Here is a 19555-nt window from a genome sequence, read left to right on the forward strand (position 1 = left end):
ATTTGTCGGTAGTGGTGGGAGGTTATAACCAAGCTGTCAGGAGATCAGGGCTGGAGCAGCCGAGGCCAGGTAGGGGAGGAGGCGTGATGCTGAGGGATCATTTTTATCACACAAAGCCCTGAAGGGGGGGTTGATATGTGTGGCAGCGGGGCAACAGCGTGATCAAAGTCGTGGTCAGAGTGATTCTGGTAACATGTTACAAATGATTTCACTTGTTTTACTGCTGCGGTTGTAAGAAATGATCAAATAAACCATCCAGTCGTCTACAAACGGAGGTAGTTAGAGGGCACTGAAACACGTCTGCTGTTCAAAACTCGCTTTAATTTGATTATGACATAATCTCATCTTAAAATAACCATACATATGCACATGCGGGGCACATGTGCGTGTGCGGGAAGGAAATCCTAAATCAAACAGGCAGTATCACCCACATTTGCAATAGCGAACAATCTGACACACACCTGTGACACTCAATTAACAAAATGTCCCTTCAGCCATCTGGGACTGACATGATGACACTCTGTCATTTCATTTTACCGCAGTAGTGATGATGATGATGATGATGATGCAGAGCGGAGGATGTGATTAAAAGCGTGCGGGCAGCATGTCGGCGTGTTTAATTCATTATCATCCATCATGATGTGATGTAATGAAAACCAGAGACTCCACCTCATGCTGCTCGTATTAAATGCCACTTTAGCGACGTTTGAGAGGAACCTGGAACTCTCTGTTTACACACAAAAGTTCCATGTGAAATATGATGCTGGAGGGATGATGTATTTTTATAGGCCAACAGGAAGTTGGCACCACCACAGGGACATTTAACCAAAAGTTGTTGTTTTTTTTCTTTGGATTATCGCAGAAAATAAGATCAAGCAAGCAAGATCATCTCCACCAATGAAAACCACTAACTTTTGGGCTCTGTACAAGTAGCACAGATGCATGACTTTAACCACAACTAGCTTTGCACTTCCTCTGTGTTCGGCATTCTGACGTTTAACGTCCTTGATAGCCTCTGTAGTCTGATTTTGTGAGACATAAAAAAAACTTTCTTGAGTTCGGTATTTATTGATGTATTTTAAGCTGTAGAACCAAACCAGGGCCTGACCTGTTAATTTATAAACTGATATATGGGGTATTGAACACCTTTGTTAATGTAGGCAAAGTGGCTTGATTTGATTTTAAAAAGAGATGACCTTCCATTGTTTGTCCAGTAGATGGCTCTTTGCTGTGTATTTGCCAATTAGTTGTTTCTCTAAAACTTTGAGTCCTTAATATTGGTAGTTGCTTCGGCCCCAAAAGTCCCATCGTGGTTCAGTCCAAAACACATCCAAAAATATCAATCTATATGTACACCAGACCTTGTTTCAGGGATGTAAGCAAAAGACGGTGTGTGTGTGTGTGTGTGTGTGTGTGTGTGTGTGTGTGTGTGTGTGTGTGTGTGTTAGAACTATAGGAACCAGAACTTTATTTAGGGAATAATCAATCACACAGAGGAGCAACAATCAGAGGAGCTCAACATGTGTTTTCTCGTCTTCACTCTGCCTCCATTTTCTATCTGCGTCTCATGTCAGACCTGCTGCTCTGTTTGATGTCATGCTCATGCAGTATTTGTCTTTGTAGTTGGGGTTCATGGGACTAATGTTGGTTCTGAGATCCAGTTTGGCCTCTGCTCGCCCTCAGCTGTGATGGGCCTGACAGTGAGAGTTCTTCACTGTCAGACCATTAAAACAGGACAAGAGCAAGAGCACAGCAGGGGAGACACAGGCTGTCAGTCAGATCCAACACTAACACACACTCACACTCACACTCACACACACACACACACACACACACACACACACACACACACACACAAAGACGACCTCTGTATGTGGAACTGCAATTAGTAGCCGTACGGGTTTGTGTTGACCTCTCCTCCCCTGCTTTATAGACCAGCTCTGGACCGAAACTGTAGCAGTTTTTCTTCTGTTCACACGGTTTTTGCTTTTCAAAGTAATTGACTGCTGAATTATATTTCAAAGTGTATAAAAGATTAATTATGTGCCGCTGCTGGAGGCTAACTTTGAATGCAGACTATTTTCAAGCCATAACACAAATCAAAAGAAGCTTTCTTACACTGAAAACACACACCACGGTTGGTCGTGCAGATCAGTGTGAGCCGTAGTTTTGCAGTAAAATGTCTTAAAATACAAATGAAGCTTTATTCAGTTTAGAGAAAGAAAGTAATGTGGACAGAACACTTTAAATGGAGGGATCTTAATCAGCTGACGTAAAGGATTCTCTGTTTCATGTGAGCATGGCGATACAGCAGCTACGTTGAGGCCTGGAGATAGCTCTGTATTTTTTTTTTTCCCAGTGATTCTATTTTTCTTCCATCATCACCCAGTGACGCTGTTCCCCTATCATTTAAAATCCGTTTGTGCTGTTGGGCGGACAGAACAAACAGAGCCGGGGACATCAGGCACAAGATGAAGTTAAACAACGGAAGCCCGTTGGCATTAAATAAGGCTGCATTTGAATTTGTTTGTCGAATGTTCATGTTTCTGCTAATGATTTATTTGTTTTTGTGGCTATTAGTGGCAAATAAATAACAACAAAATACTCCAAAACAAAAAGGAATCAGCTATCATGCTAAATTTAGATTTTTTAACGAGTTGTTCGCCCAGAAATTTACAACCCTGGAAATAATGACTGTATTGATGCTGAATATTTTATTACCACTAAATTAGTCTCGACAGACCGCACCTTCAATTACATTTATGATATTGATTGCAGGAAACACACAAAACTACATCAGTTGGGAAACATAAACACTTTCTTTTTATGAGTTCTGTTTCAGCCTACGTGATTGATTGTTTCATTTTAAACGAACTATTTAATAAACTCGATCCCTGTTAAGTCGTGATGCACTTTCATTTCCTCATTTTTAACTATTGAACAAAATCATCCGAGAGGTCCCCCCCAACACGTTGTGAGTTATTGACATCCGCCATTGCAGAAGAATTATTGTATGAATACAGCAGAAGTTCAAGATGAAGCGTTGAGGAGTAAAAGAACAAAGTGATAGTGGCTGGAAAGTCACGTAGTCATCAAATAGATCCATACGTAGTTGAGTGGAAAATCCCTGCCGCTTGTGTAAATCCGTTCTATCAAATTTCAATTTAAATGTTGTCCTTTGAAGCCATTCAAAAAATGAAATCAAACAACCCTGAGTGCCTTAGTGCCGTACTGATTACTGAGTGGTGTAATCAAATCTTTGCCACGAGCAACTAGGAGAAGGAAATAATTTAGCTCGTTTCGCGCTAAATGAGGTCAGAATTGATCCGTCTTGTCTGCGACACTCCAATTAACTAACATTTGTCTCGTCAAGAGCGGCTTATCCATCAAGCAGCAGGAGGCAGGGTCAGTCCCGGGGAGGGGAATGTGTCATTTCTGCAGTCATTTATGGTTGGACTCCTATAAAGTTGCGTAAGAGAGTTTAAAGACCATTGACCTTTATCGCCTACAGGAGTCAAGTGTTGAAAACGCCAGATCGTTGAACTCGAGATGCTGTCTCTTAAATTAGATTTTCAAGGAAAGCTGCCTCCTCGAGAGCCGTAGAGGACGTTGCTTGTTTTGACCGGTTGTTTCCCTCTTGACGTGTAAACCGACCTTAAATGCCCAGTTAAGTTTGAGAGAGGCTGTGTCATGCTACATTATGTTTAACTCAAATATTCAAGGGTAAAACCTAGGAATGTGCCGCGTCCATTCATCATCCCTCAGGTGTGGCAGTGCACACTCCAATGGACCACTGCTGTCAGTCTCAGGCTTTCATTTCCCCCTTTGACTTTACCGACTTAAAAACACCCAAAAGATGTCGTAAAATGCTCCATAAAAGCTGGCTGTTTATTATCCTGCTTGTCCAGAACCTTTTTCAGTATGAAATGTGTTCTTTTTTAAAAAAAATTTTAAATTTTTTGCACAAGTGGATTGCAGGGCAATTTAATTGCTGTTGGAATCTGATAGCTGAGATGGCTGCAGGAGATCTGCTCTGAAAGCCCTTACAGTCTGTAAGAAGAGACAGAATCAATGCAGAGTGGAGTAACTCGGTGTATAATGGACATGAGGGACTCTGGCACACATCGCATTCGAAGCAGGAGTGCTGAAGTTTGCCAACTGCTCCAAACATCCATTAGTAAGCCAATCAAAGTGTGTTTGCTCCACACTCATGTCTTCAGTCAGTGCGCCCCAAAGACACCATCTAGAAACTTCTGTTATCTGCTGCAGTGGCACTGTCACATGCTCCTTCCATTGTTATCAGATTCGTATCAAGCAGTACAGTTACATGATGTTACGGGAAGTTGATTTGTTGTGTTACTGTAGTCTGACTTAATTGGACTTATAGAACACATGTTAACATGTTTGTCCGACTGATAATGCAGTTAGGAATCGATGCTCCAGATTGGTCCAGGCCAGAGGGTTCCAAAGTATGAGGCAGTTCTCCTCTCCAGGGGGGCTCCAGACCATTTCAAGGGTGGTTCAGCAAATGGAATGGGAATGAAATAATTTTTGTTTACATCATGTAGAACAGCCTACATTTGTCATTTGGTTAAAGATATGATTAAGAGGAGCAGTAGAGTTTCCTACCTTCCAAGTCAGAAGCTAAGAAATGACTCAGGAAAGACATTTTTTGTGTAGTTAGTGTCCTCTGAAGTCATATAAAAGAGCAATATTACGCTAGCTTGACTAAATAGCTGACTGTCTGTTGGATCAAATAACACAAGAGCGATTTATTTCTCTATAGGGACCCAGAGATGAAACTATGAGTAATATAAGGAGAGGGAAAGTTCCGCTAAGCTTTGTCTAAGAGGAGGCCAACTGTGTCAGACGTTGAAGACCCCTGACCCAGCTGTTCCCCCCCCCCATGTCCTGTTGTGGAGTTTAACTTGAAATCCAAACAGCACACAGTCAAGAGAGGGTCTCAACATGGTGGGTGTTGCGGCAAAAACAACAGATCTCTTGACAGATGAGGAGACACGCTGTCTCAGCTTAGGGAGCTGAAAAGTTTCTCTTTGGTAGGAAAGCAGTTTTAAGCAGGGACACTGCTGACTTGTTTGGTGCAAGAAAGTGATAATGCACCATCAGACCTCCATCTACTGTTCCAGTTAAGCTATAACTATTATTTTGACAGCAACTTTACATGTAAGCCCACTGACTGTTAAATGATTAGAGATGGAATGCAGTGACTTTCCTGCGGGGGCTATCGGCACACTTGGAAACACTCTTCTTCTGTCCGTCCATCTGTCCTCGGCGCAGAGGCAGCGCTGCTTCTGCTCCTCTTTCTGAGGAGCTAAAGTGGCCTCATATGTCACAAAGTGTCACTTCACAGCTGTCAGGCGGCTGATGTATGAGGGGCTGAAATGGCTGGTGCTGATACAGCAGACCACACACACACACACACACACACACACACACACACACACACACACACACACACACACACACACACACACTAGATTGATGTGTGGTGCAATTATTAGGTCCAGTACTAAGGCTCATTGCATGGTAGCACATGAACTGTTTTAGGAAGTCAGGAAATAAATGGCTGAGATGACTTAGTGCAACCATTAGATGTTTTTATTGCTCTTTTGTAAAATATTTGTAGCAATTAATCCTCTCTGGGAAAAATACTCTGTTAAATTTATAGTCAGAAGAATCGCCACTCGCTGCACTTCTTTACGTGGCTATCTACAACCCCTGCTGTGTGAAAAGCCATTGATTAAGCTGATTGTTTATTTGCATCATATTGGAAACCTGATTTGTGTCAGCAAGAGAGGCAAAACATGACTTTTTGACCCCGCTGTAAAAGCTTACTGGCTCCTGCTGGTGCACTTTGGTTGTAATTTCCTTGGGATTTTGAAGAGATTTTGTCTTCACAAATCTTTCTCCTTGGCCCTGCTGCTGAGCTGCTAACCCTCCGAGCTAATAATATAAGCAAACATCAGTTGACACCCAGTTGTTTGGACATGTGTCTGATTTATAGATTACAAACCCTCTCGGCCATCTTGTGTGAAGCCAGCCCAGAGGATGCATCTGCCAGATGACCCCTTGGCATAATTTGCTCCATTTTGTGCCTCCTCCCCCTTCATATGTCAGCTGACATGCTTGGGTAAACTGTGGTCGGCTTGGAGTGAAAAACGGGTCTGGGAAGTTTTAACCATGTGTTTACAATGAGACCCTTGCATTTTTCTGCACGCTGTATCTCCCAGATCTTTTTTTCTTTCCTCTCTACTACTGATGTCCTGAGGATTCTTGCTGGAACCTCGAACCTCTGGGATGCCGTCCCAGCCCTGGAGTCTGTACAGGAACAGAACTCCCACCATCTCCTCTGAGGTCCCGTCTCATCAGGATTCTCAACTGGCCTGGATATTGTCCCGGGTTTATGAAAGGGTTTATGAAATGATGGTGTGGCTGTTTCCAGCTCATTTTTAGTCTGACACAGCTGAGTGGTGGAGGTGTTGTCAGCCTTTGTGTCTCGGCTTCTTTGCCTGCTCTGCATGATCCTTCAGAGAATTGGTTATGGAGGATTGTGTCCATCTGCTGAGTGAGATTTCCTGGAAATGAGAGACACAATATAGATAAAAAAATAAGGGCAGGGTTTGTCTTGTGGCTGATCAGCAGAAAAGACAAATCGAGTCCTCGGTATCTGTGCGTGTGTATGTGTGTGAGCGCGTGCTCGACCAGATGAATTTTCAATGTACAGTATGTAACAATGTATCCAATGTGATTCTTTCACATGCATGCGTCCTCAAGCCTCCCTCAGCTTCCCTCTGAGATTTGACATTGTAAAGATGTATTGTCCAAATAATCCTTTGATATTCACATTATTAACAGGCTGGATCAGCGTGAAGCTCACTGTGTTTGGAGTCCTGGCGTCCCCCCCTCCCAGTCAAGACTGAGGGCAGACAGAAGTAGGTCAAAGTTTACTAGAGCGTCCTGTCTGAGCAGGAGGAGTGGCAAAGGGGGGGGGGGGGGTTTAAAGGGTGTCGACAATACCAGGGACCCCCCTTCTGTGTGTGATATTAGGAATGTTATTAGGTTACCCTTTATCGGTAATAGGTAATTAAAGTATGATCTGCGGGTGAGTAGTAATGAATACTGCGAAAAGAAATGTCAGAAAGCTCAGAGGAGGAGATGTTGTGGATTTGATTTTAAAGGAAGTACACGCTAGGCTAAGTTGTAATTTGCAGTGGAGTATGCAACAACACGTACGCACACTGTACGTTATTGCAATCACAAATAAAGCTTAAGGCCCAGTTTTGAGAATTGCTTAGTACCATAACACACAAGGTAACACACAAGGAACACTGCATAGAAAACTTCAGCAGCGTGAGCTCGAAGTTCCAAAGAATTGCACGGAGTCTCAAAAGATTCGCTGTGTCGAATCTCCCAAGTGCTGTTTTGGAATATTTTGGAGTTGCATCCAGTGTGGTTGCAAATCATGTGTCTCAGCTGGGCCTGAAGCTAACACTCTATAAACAATACAGTCTTGTTCTTTGGTTCACCAATGATGGCAAAAGCACAGCCACCTTCCTGCCTCAGACACACAAATGAGCTGAAATCCGATTCTTTGCAGTCAGTTGCCTTTCATCTTTGTTTACATCCATGTTGTTGGAGGAGAGCTTTATGTAACTATTGTGCAGGTCACCGCCACTTGGTGCTGAAAAACTTAAAGCGAGTGGCAACTAATGAGAAGCTCCAACATTTGACCGCTCCACCAAGTTGAACCATTGGCCCTCCTGTCCTGCTAAACTACCCTCTGGAATCATTCAGATGATTTGTAATGAGTTAAGAGTGCATAATGAGATGATCGAGTCAGTGGTTCCTCGCTGTAGCACTAAATAGTCGGCCAGATATAATGAGCTACATCTCCTCTGGCCCTGTTGACCCCGTGTGCTTAACACACCAGTGCAGATTAGTGTGTCTGGGGGTCTTGAGAGTGGGGGATTTGAGCTGGAAGTTTGAGAGTCTTTTGGTCGGCTTCATGTGGATCAGTGCCAACATGTTTTAATCAATAAAATGTTACAATGTTGTGTCATTGCTGCTCCACATTTAGGAAATGTAGAGCTTCCTGTTACTGGAGTGGTCAGCAGTGTTTGCTAAATGGGAATTTGTGTGTCCTCAATGGTCTGTTTGGCCTGTTACATAAGAGAGCTTTCAAAAACTCAGATGTCAGATGTTATGGCTGTTATGAGCCGGGGGAGGGGAGGGGGTGTCCTCACGATTAACCCATAAATTATATAAGAGCTCATCTGCTGCATCTCAAACTTCTGCTCTCAGTCAGCAGACCAGGACTGGCCAGAATGTCAAATGTAGCTCTGGCCTCAGGCCTGCCAGAGAGACAGATAGAGGTGGAGAGACACAGCAGCAGCTTGGAGGGGAGGCAGCCAGGGTGGAGAGATGAACGTATGAAATGAGGCCAGTGTCATCCTGTCTCATTACTATGCAGGGTTGGGAGGGGATTAGCCTCACTTACATAACCGCCCCTCCATGCATCTCTAGCCCCGCTAACTAGCCCGCTTCTTCTAAGATCACACAATTGGTCGTGGCCTATTTGTTTCTCCAGTGTTTTCTGTTGTCTTCTCTTCAGGACAGAAGACAGACAGAGACGATGAAGAGGGAGATGAGGAGGAATAAATGGAATAGGAAGCTAAAATGTTGAGATAGCGAGTAAACACTAATGAAGGGTCTACAGATGGAGCTACAGAAACTGAGAGAATAAGGGGAAAAATGGGATGGAGGGTTTGTGGTGCTGTTGAAGGTGGTGGAAGTGTTTCGGGGTGGGGGGGTGAGTCAGGGATGGAGGAAATCTATTTATAGTATATCTCTGCTGTTGGGGTAGGCAGCCTGGCCCAGCACGGCACAGCTCAGCATCCATGTCAGTCCTCGTGTCACTCTCCATTAGCTCTATACACACTGTCACACAAACGTGGATGCACTGACCTTTGCTATTAAGGTGCCAGTAAAAGATGTGTGTGTGTGATAGAGAGAGAGAGAGAGAGATAGAGAGAGAGAGAACGTGTGTTACTGAGCTGCAAGAATCTACTGTCAAATTGTGTCTAAAATTACTTAAATGTAGTGCGGTTGCTTGCCAATCAGTTTCTTGGTTGAAAAGATTGTTTTTCACAACAAATAGGATTGTGTTTTAATTGGAAATGCATGCACACAGGGACACACACACACACACACACACACACACATATAAACACATAGGTTCTCCCCAAGCCTAACTTTAATTCACACCTTAACCTTGAACTCAGAAATTATGTTTTGCTGCATTAGGACCAGTCTTTGCTCCCCTTGAGCGCTACAGATTCTGGTAATTCTAGTGTTTATACCAGAAAGGTTTTGAAGTAGGTACAGCAAAGGTACAAAAACCATCTTACACACAATCACACACACACACACACACACACACACACACACACACACACACACACACACACACACACCAGTTTGCACTGTCACTGGGAAATGTTATTGCCTAGCCCTTCTACAAACCTAACATTTACTCTAACCTGAACCTAAACCCAGTACTAACCTAAACCCCGCACTAACCTAAACCCAACATTTCAAGGAGCCCACAGGTCAGTTTGTATTGCAGTTTTGGGGTTCTTTTTTCTTCCATTCATGAGAAGTAAAACATTCTCTTCAAATGACCGCAAAACTCTGAGAAGCAGAGCTGAGGTGGTGGTTGCTAGTACCTGTACTCTTTCTCTGCAGCAACAGAGCTGATCAGCCATTCGCATGTGTAGCTTTCTTTGTGGAAAGCTTAACCAAAACAATTTTCCCAAGCTAGCGCTATAGCATATCTGTGTCATAAATAATCACTGATGCTTTAAATGCTGTGAATTCTCACAGAATATCTTGACTAAAGTATCATTTTCCTGCAGGACTTGCTGAATTCTGCATGTGTCAGTGTCAACTAACTGAGTCACAGGCAGGACAAAGAGATCTTATTCAAACCAAATGAAGGTGTTTCTGAGCAAATAACTTTTTCTTAGTTTATGTTTTCGTTTAAAAGTTGGCTCAGGGTGAGTTTGGTTTCATTTCCACACTTGTTTGGTCCCTCAAAAGCAGATTTCATTTCTTGTGTTATTCCCACAAAAATAAATGTGTAAAAACTGTCTGTTCATGTTTACTTGTACTTGGGGAGAATATGTCCAAAACCAAAGTGATTTTATTCTCTAAAACCATGGGAAACATTGCATGGAAAGTTAGGAGCTGCGGGCTGAAAGCTGTGAGGGTTGGTGAGCGACTGGACAAGTTCCTGGATGATTCATGGAACAGTCTCGGAGTCGCACAGGACTTTGTTTGTCTCTGCCCCTGGCTCACCCTGCTCCAATAACACACTTACTGCAGTATACACAGACACACATTTATGAATACGCACAAATACGAGCATTCTCAACATGCACATGTGTAGGCTGCTATAGACTCAGCCTGCTCCCCACTATGGCCAATAATTTATTTTGTGTGTGTGTGTGTGTTTTGTCATAGCAGCTGGTTTAGTTGTTAGTCCGTAAGTTTGTTCAACAAAAAAACAACAGAGAGGCAGTGCAACAATTATTCTACAATCACGCAATGTGATAGTAATTATATGTTTTAATAGATGTAAGTAATACTTAAAAGCCTGAAAAAAGTTAAGCTTTTTCTGTAGCAGTGCCAATAGTCCAATGAATAAAAGGTATTATATCCAATAACATTAATTCAGTTGCATTATGCAAACTAAAGAAAAATAGGATTTCTGTCAAGCTCTTCATCACTCAGTCAACATGCTGGAAAGAATGGAACGGTGTTGTTGAAACTTCGTCGGGAGTGAAGCATCTTGAACTCGTGTACAATCTTCAGCCGCTGTGACAGCACCATGGAGGACAGCGAGCATGTGCCTGTTGTATTTTTGCTCAAGTCTGTTTTTCCAATTCAACTGAATGATGTTAGAGCGCCGCTGCTTGAAAGTAGACCGGTTGAATTTGTGACTGAGAAGATAAAAAGATGCAGAAAGCTGTGGGTAACGAGGACTGAGCTAACTGCTGCCTAAGTTCTGCTGCTTCGTCTGCCTTTTTGTCTTTCTCAGCTGCTCAGCTTCATAAACTCGCCATGCTCTACTGTTTGTTCGTCAGGCGTTCTTTCCATTTGCTTGCCCTGTATAGCACGGTGGGAGGTGGAGCTGCACTACAGAGAACTTCTCTCAGGCACAGACACCAGAGATTTGATCACAAGTTATCAGTTTTTGAGACAAGAAGCGTTAATGCAGATCTACGGATCACATATTTTAAATGAATATTAGCCGATGATGACGGGCGGCTGTTTCCATACCTTGGCATGTGGAATATTCACATGGGACACCACATAAGTTGCTGCAGAGATAGCAGTAGTCTGTTTGTTCACCTCAAGCTTGTTTCTGCTAGCATTCTATTGGGTCTATCTGAACCCTGCAGCAAAAGTTCAGTCTTTTTACCCAAGACTAATACGAGACCAACATTTAACACAAAGCCCTTTGCAAACACATCAGATATTACAAAGGTTTCTAGAGGAAATGAATTAAGATTTACAGTGTATTGTTAGTTTTGCAGACTCTGGACGAATGCATGTGGAAACAAGGTGCTACTCAGTGATTTGTTACTGATCAGCCACCCACAGGCTTTGACTACAAATACCCTGAGATTGTTTTCTGTGTTTGTGTGAATGCCAACAATCTTGGACGGTGAAACGTGATGAAGAGTAATATCTTTGTTTTGTGTGCAGCCCGTGTGAGGCATGACAGCGGCGGCTCTCATGTTTTGAGCTCATTTCAGCTCCGTCTGCGTGTCAGTTCAAAGCGCAATTGGGCTAGATGCTGACAGGTGCTGGAGTGTGTTTCTGGCAGCCCCCTGGCAACATCCCCATGCGCACCATGTTCCCGCCCCTTTGAGCAGAGAAAGACTGAAACTGGGCATAGAAATGCGCTTGAAATAATAAAGGAAACCTGATCTGAAGGCAAGAAATAATCAGAGAGGAGGTCAGGTGTGTTAATGAAAGGAGACATCTTCTTGGACACACAAATTGCTACAACTTCAGTTGTCTGATACAATTGTAAGAGATAAAGCTGTTGGCGCTGGAAACATTCCTCTTTATTCCCTCTTTGTGGTCACCTCTTGTTCCACAGTCCACATTTCCCACAAAGGACCCTCATTAGTCATCTGCTATCTGTGAACTTGCAACATCATCCTCTTCCCAAGTCAGATTTTCAACAGATAGTGGTTGATTGTTTGGGGCTGCAGCTCTTAAGATTATTACAGAAATACACTCGTCATCTCGCATGATCTCATAATGTGATATCTCAGAGGAACAAGAAGCCACAGATTCAGAGAGTGTATCGAGTATTGATGAAAAAGTTCACCCTGCATGCTTTTCTTCATATGAAATTGTTAAAAACGCTAATGAATTCAAACCTGTCAGGTCATGCCCTCTGTTGCATTATTTGACAACAACGTTTCAAACTTACCTTTCAAGTACCTACAAATACCTATCACAAAGACATTTTTCCCTTCCTGTATAACTTCTTTTTGACTCCAGAATGCAGAACAGACCATCTCTGTGTATTTAGCTTGAGGCTACTGGTGTCTGAAGGCTAATAACAGATACAGCAACAAAACAAAAGCACAACTGTTCCAACATTTCACACCTTGAGTGCATTGTCCAGTGTCACTCACATCTTCTTTATGACAAAAAGTAAAATAGAATAATGAATGGGTGTAGTTAAGCACAAGTTAGTTGGTTCAACTGAATGCGCCAGCTGGTCATCCTTGTTTTGGCTGGATCTTTTTTGTTTGTTTGTTTCAGCTCAAATCCAAACGTGTGGATTTAAGATAAAGGAGACGTTGATTATACTGCATGATGCACTTGTGAGTTTGTAGTCCGTAGATTTTTTTTGGCCGTTCTGCTGTTGTTTTCTTTCTGTAGCTGTTAGTCCTCAGTAGCCATTAGCTTCAAGCTAAATATATGTGGCTTGTTAAGTGAAGAAAATATGCACTAGGGGGGAAAAAAACTATCTCTGGGAGCTCAAGACACCTTTTTGTGTGAAGTATTACTCTATTGGGAACAGCCATCGCTGCAGTTGCACTACAGACTGCCCTTCAGTGGCTGCGGCTGTAACTACATCAAGCCTGACTTTGATCAGAAGTGAAGCACAAACTAACAGAATTGGAGTGTAATATATACAGCAGATAAATCAATCAAGCCAGCACAGGCAAACACAGAATAAGGCTCTATAAGATGAACGGTGCTCATTAATCATAGCCATTTGTCTTCTGTTGTAAGTCTAGAGGTCAGTGATTAAACTGTGTTCTCTGTGCAGATGCCAGCTCAGAGCTCTCCCTCTCTCTCTCTCTCTCTCTCTCCCTCTCTCTCTCTCTCTCTCTCTCTCTCTCTCTCTCTCTCTCTCTCTCTCTCTCTCTCTCTCTCTCTCAGAGGATCAGAGGCAGTGCAGCATTTCGCCCCTGCTGCTATGCTTTGCTTTTCATTGCTCTGGTGTTGTCAGCCACCAAATCCCTGCTGAATACCACTCAGAAATTGAAGCAGCAAATCATGTTTTATGTATGTGCGCTTACACAATGAAAGCAGACTGGAAAGTGGGCCAAGCAGCACACAGGGCATATTATGGCAACAAAGCAGCTTTCTCTTTCTTGGTAAAATGACAGCAGCAGCCGCCAAATGCCGGGCACACCAAGAACATTATGTTGGTAATGATAGCGACAGTGGGAAGAGAAATACACAGAAGTTGCATTACCTGATGTGTGCGCGCGTGTGTGTGTGTGTGTGTGTGTGTGTGTGTGTGTGTGTGTGTGTGTGTTCCTTTGAAGTGTTTGACTATTCACATTGATTCTATTCTGGTGTGTTGTTGACTTTTCAGTTCCATTATTAAACAGATCCAAATGTCTTCCGTTCTAGGGACGAGATATCTAGAGAGAGGAATCTAGCATGGCAGCCTCATCTAGAAAGTAATTCCTTCAAGTTCACAAGGTCTGAGGATTATTTTGAGTAGCTGAGCCATGATTTCTCGAAAGAGACATTGGCTGTTGAGTTTTTCAGAAGTATTCGAGAGACGGTGCATGTCTTGTCAACTGGCAACTCGAACCAGAACGATCTAGATGGATGACTAGCAAGCAAACAAAACTTTTAAGGACATTTCTTTTCAGCACTTGAGCTCCTTTGGAATTTGTTGAAAATAAACATTAGCCTTTGACAAACAACTCAGTTTCAAAAGAAGCTGATTGACACTGTTTTCTGCTGTGAGTCGATGTTCTGTTTTTTTTGTTTTTTTTTTTCATGATGTGTCACATTCAACATCACAAGTACAGTCAACACACCAGAAAACAGCTCGGGTAAGCACATAGTAGAAAGCAGCATGGAAGGCAGTGATGGAATCTCTGTCTGCTGGAACGCCGAGGGGTTGAATTTGTGGCTGAGATGACAAAAAGTCACGTAAGATACCGTTCCTTCGTGGTACATGTACTGTTACTGGTAGTGAAGCTCTGACCACATGTTGCATGCATGTGGTGGCGGTTCATCCCATTCACCCGTGTTTAATGTTACCATTAATGCCAATCAGCGCCGATCACTACAAGTGTCAACTGCAGGGTCACTTGATCCGGGAGTGACTTATGATTAAACCTGATCCTGTTGCAGATAAAAGCCAGATGCTAGCAGGTGTCTTAGTGAGAAAGGGGCTTTTATCCCTCCTCCTCCTCCTCCTCTTACCCTTCCTTCGTCACTCAGAGGAGTAAATGAAGGGTACAACAGTGATATTAGGAGGACTAGTGTGACCTAAGGGAACCCAAGTCTACCTAGCAAACGGGCTACATAAACTTGATATCACCCTCCATAGGTATTGGAGTGCAACTGTGAATCAGAGTGTCACATTAGAAATGTCCCTGCAGTGAGGACATATGATGCCACGGCCATGTAATCTATCCACGAGTGATCTAAAGGATGACTAATCTTTATCTAATCTGCACCCATGGGTTCACATCAGCCCGTCATGCAGGGTGAGATGTCATATCCTGATTAGAAATAGCGGATAGAACACTGTGTGTGTGTATGCGTGTGTCTGTGTGTTCATCATCATCATCATCATCATCAGATCATTACAGTATTACAGGTCATGTTTTTCTGGCCTTGCATTGGGTTTTAAGAAAATTAAAAGCTGTAAAGTCAAGTCAAGGTCATATTTGGATACTTATTTGCAGATTTCAGTGCGTTTTATTCACTTGATTGCAAACACTCTCCTCAGCTATCTTGCGTGTAAATTTTATACACAATTACAGGAAAAGAAATCAACTAAATACAGTCGACCCTGACATTTCACCTCAAGCTGACCCTCCCATTGCCCTCAAGGAGGAACCAGACCATCTGTCCTCCTCCTTGAGACTCCTTGTTCAGACAGACTGATTTCTTGTTTCTATCTTCCATTTTGTGTTTTTACAATTTTTTTGAAAAAGACAGAAAAGCACAAGCGAGGGCAAAAACTTTTTACCAAAATGGAAATGTTTTTGACTCTAGCTCTAGAGAAGGGCTGGCCAGCACGTCATCTAAAAAGATGTCCGTAGTTGCCATCATTCGTAGGTCATTCGTCTGCAAAACAGGGTAAAAAAAAAACCCCAACTCTGAATAAAGCTGGTGCACGATCACATAGAAATTCTCATAACAGTGTGTCTCACTAAAATGTGACATTTATTCATTCATAAATAACATGCGTGACAACAGAGCGGGGAGTAAAAATGACTGTAAACTCCATATATGATAAATCAGTACTCTAATGTTGGTCACAGGGCTGCCCTTGGTGGAGATGTAGCAATACTGTTTCCCCCGTGGGAAGTAGGTGTTTGTCCTTGCAATTTTTACAAATTCTAGCTTCCTCATAAAGTAGCAAAATTTGTGCAGATGTGGGGGGAGGAAGCATCCCTACCACACATTGATGAGGGTGAAGAATTTGCTTTACAGCAATTATTTGTGTTTTTGTTTAAGTTTCAGACTAAAACTGAAAATCATAAAAATATGATGAAGTGTGCTTTTTTTCTGACCCCCCCCCCACGCGCACACGCACACACACACACACACGCACACACACACACACACACACACACACACACGGGAGAAGACGGGCGATATCTTTTGTATCCACGTTCTCATCCAGCGTGATTGAAAAATATGTGAAGTCAGCCGCCCTTTTTGACAGTTCAGCAGACAACTCTTCATCAGTTACTTCCGCAATGACTGCTATTTCAGTAGTTAGATGCTTCATGGCTGTCTTTAAAAAAACAAAACAAAAAACTCCACTTCTGACTCCAAGAAAGGCTTGATCTGTTTTTGTTGCCTATTCTTGGATGCTCTGTCAAAGATAATCTGTCTTGCGATTAAGTTAGAAGACACTTTCAGGGGTTTTTGTTCTCTTCCCCACAATGACAAGTTTGTGGTACAGTTTGCATGCTGGGTCGAAAAAAAATGTCTCCTCTTGAACTCTGCAATACTCTCTGGGCATGTTGGATATAAAGTACTGCCTTTCAACACGGGTTTGTGAAGAAATACTTGTCTTGTCTGGGTCCAAGATTCAGTGTAAACGGGTCTCTTTTTTTGAAGTATTTGTCCTCGCTCCGCCTTTGTCATCAAAACGGCTAATGTGAGTTTAATATCAGACCTGTAGTTTGATCTGTAGACAGCGCCCTCTGTTGGAATCAAGTTAGAGAGCAATTTGGGCTATAAAGATTCATAACCATAGTCTTACTTTTTTTTTTTTCAAAGTTGATTTTCATTTAGGGGGTGCTGGTTATTTTCCAGATCGAACTGATGTACGGCTGGTTTTAGACTATTTGTCACAATAGTAAAAGAGCGTATTCAGCATCTGCAGCTCGGAGCCTGGCAGCAGGGCGGTGTGACAGGACTGACCCCTGCACCGGGACACCAGGGCCAAAATCAATAGTCTTATTGTATCACTTATCCGAGTGTAAGAAGCTGACCCATTACCTCATCTGCTTTCTGAGTGCAGATGAGAGAAGCAGAGAGACAGAAGGGTAGGATGAGAACATATGAATTTGCAGTTTAAGGGAAGTGATGTAAAAACCCTCTGGTTAAAGGAGGAGCTTATATATCTGATAATGGGCATCAGGGTGTTCAGTATTGCCATCTTTATGAAAAATATCTATAAAGGTATGTGAAACAGCAGGAATGATAACTAAATATGTAGAGAAATGAAAGTATGGAGGAAAGTATTTTGTTTATATTCAGTAAAGCTGGAGAATTGTGATATTCCACAAAAAAATACATAGATTAAAATCCACATCTCTTCTAACTCTTCTGCCTTCTTTTGATACTTACAGCCCCCTTTTCTTTTTGTTATGTGCTGATGTCACACTGTCACATCCATATGCATTTTTTTACATGAATATGCATCAAAAATGTGCAGTATTTCTATTTCTATATCAAAAAACAGGTCCAAAGATGCTCGTGGAATCTCTTTCAAATTCAATTAGCTTGTTTCAAGGACTTTCATGTGTATGTGATGTGTCCAGATGGGGGCAGTATTTTCCCCCATAGTCTATACTAAAAACATGAGTGACCATGTGTCTGACAACACTTTTACACATAAATCTATCGATGAGAAGTGTGATTTTTTTTAAAAAACAATTTTATACAGTGAATTTTTGTTTTTTCCTCCAGGCCGGTAGGACAGTGAAGGTGCGGAGGCCCAAAGAGGCTCGAGGACTGGGATGAGAACCCTCTGCCAACGCCGTGTCTCCCTAAGACCTCCAGGAGGAGCACATTGGGCAACACTCTGAGGTAAAGAACTGCACAAAACCACCCTCTGCAGATTAAACTCCTCTCTGATGACCTTCAATTCACTAGTTGCTGACTCATGTTCCCTCCCACTCTTGTGTTGTTCTTTCCTTGTTGGTGTCGTTCTGTCTCTCCTTTCTTTTTGGGAGGTGGGGGGGGGGAGTGAGGACATTGATCAATGGTCTAACTTGGTGCAGGCTCAGTATGGTGTGAACTGCTGTGGCGACGCACATGCATGCACACACATTTATGGAAATGAGGGTCTTAGCCTCCGTCTTTGAAGTATCTGGTTAGGGATTGGGTTCAGGGATAGATGGCAGTTGCAGTGTCTGTCACAGGGGAGGAGGAAGGAGTGCAGGAGGAGATGAGGGGTCAAGGGGTCAGGAATTCATGGCTGAGTCTGTCCTGTTCCATATGGCAGTTGGATGACAGCAATACCTCAGAGAAGTCCCAGGAGGTGTGTTTTGTCTACTTCTGCTTTAAATTTAATTTTCTCTTACAGAAAACATATTTTTCCCTGCAGTACACCTGTTACACAAACCTCAGTCGAAAACAGTCCCTCCATCTTAATCTACATCTGCAAAGTGTTTTGTTTTCAGACATGAGCAGTTGTCTGGTCTGTTTCAGGGTGCAGCATTTGCCAGATATGTTGTGCGATAAGAATGTGTGGGCAGCGCAGCAGCAGCTGTCTTCCTCTCTTGGTTCCACCATCTCTGTTTCAGATCTGCTGTCTCCTTCTTTCCTCTAGTCCAGCTCGGCCCGTCACAGCCCAGCTGTCCCCTTCCTTCAACTGTCCCCCAACTATATTAACGGCTTGCATCTGGAAGGTCACCTTCAAAAAAACAAAAGATTCAGTATTCACATGAAGTCCTGCTCAGACAGAAGTAAAAACTGCACCAACCAAAAATGTTGAGATAAACAAAGCGTCAGATCTGTAATGGAACGGGGCTCGCAGAGAGTTATCGCTTGTTTCTATGGAGCATTTCAACATCTTTTGGTAGGTCGATTTGGTTTCACGCTGGATAAATTCTTCATTCACATCACCAACAACCGTAAACTACCTGCCTAGAACCAAGCAGCACGCAGGTGAGTAGGGCTCATTCCTCTGCCATCGAGGCTACATGGATACAGAATATAGGGAAAGTATCATCAAAATCTGCTCATACATGATCCAAAACCATCACTTGGAGCTCAATATTTATACCTCTAATAACATGGATGAAATTTGGCCATATTCGTCAGAAATATCAGCCATTATTTTGAAAATAGGTCATCTGGATTGCAGGTCCAGATAATGGTCAAGATAATTTACAGAAGGCAAACCGTTCTTCTTGTTACATCATTTCGCACAGACTGAGGGAATCTGATCAGAATTCATCACTGACAGATCACCTCTGAAAGTTAATCACATGTTCCTTCTAATATTACATATCTCTCCTTGAAATTTCATCAAAATGAAGCATTTAATCTTCAGGCTGTTAACTCTTAATGAATTCAAACACTGCTGGATGAGTGACATTTTCTTCTTGGGTACCTGTGTGCACCTATTAGACAGAGATCAGGGAATAAATTCGGGCAAAATTAATCTATGCTGTCTCAATATTGTATTTTCTTAAGGTCAGTGTTGGGCTATGTGATTGTTTTATGTTGTTGGTGTCCTTGGTGTTCTTGAAACAGGTGCATACATGAAATTGGCACC

At 42.6% G+C, this 19555-nt stretch overlaps 1 protein-coding gene across 2 annotated transcripts in view; it reads left to right on the forward strand.

The window, feature by feature from the left end:
- The window catches only part of lzts2a (leucine zipper, putative tumor suppressor 2a), a 42992-nt gene that overhangs the window by 1351 nt on the left and 22086 nt on the right, over positions 1–19555 (forward strand). For both annotated transcript variants that reach the window (XM_086180336.1, XM_086180335.1), the window contains exon 2: positions 17740–17859. The gene's annotated coding sequence lies outside the window, so the exon portion shown is untranslated. The remainder of the gene's footprint in view (positions 1–17739; positions 17860–19555) is intronic.

This window comes from Aulostomus chinensis, chromosome 16 (assembly GCF_037954235.1).
Source record: "Aulostomus chinensis isolate RoL2024-O1b breed Wild chromosome 16, RoL_Achi_v1.0, whole genome shotgun sequence".
Taxonomy (NCBI): domain Eukaryota; kingdom Metazoa; phylum Chordata; class Actinopteri; order Syngnathiformes; family Aulostomidae; genus Aulostomus; species Aulostomus chinensis.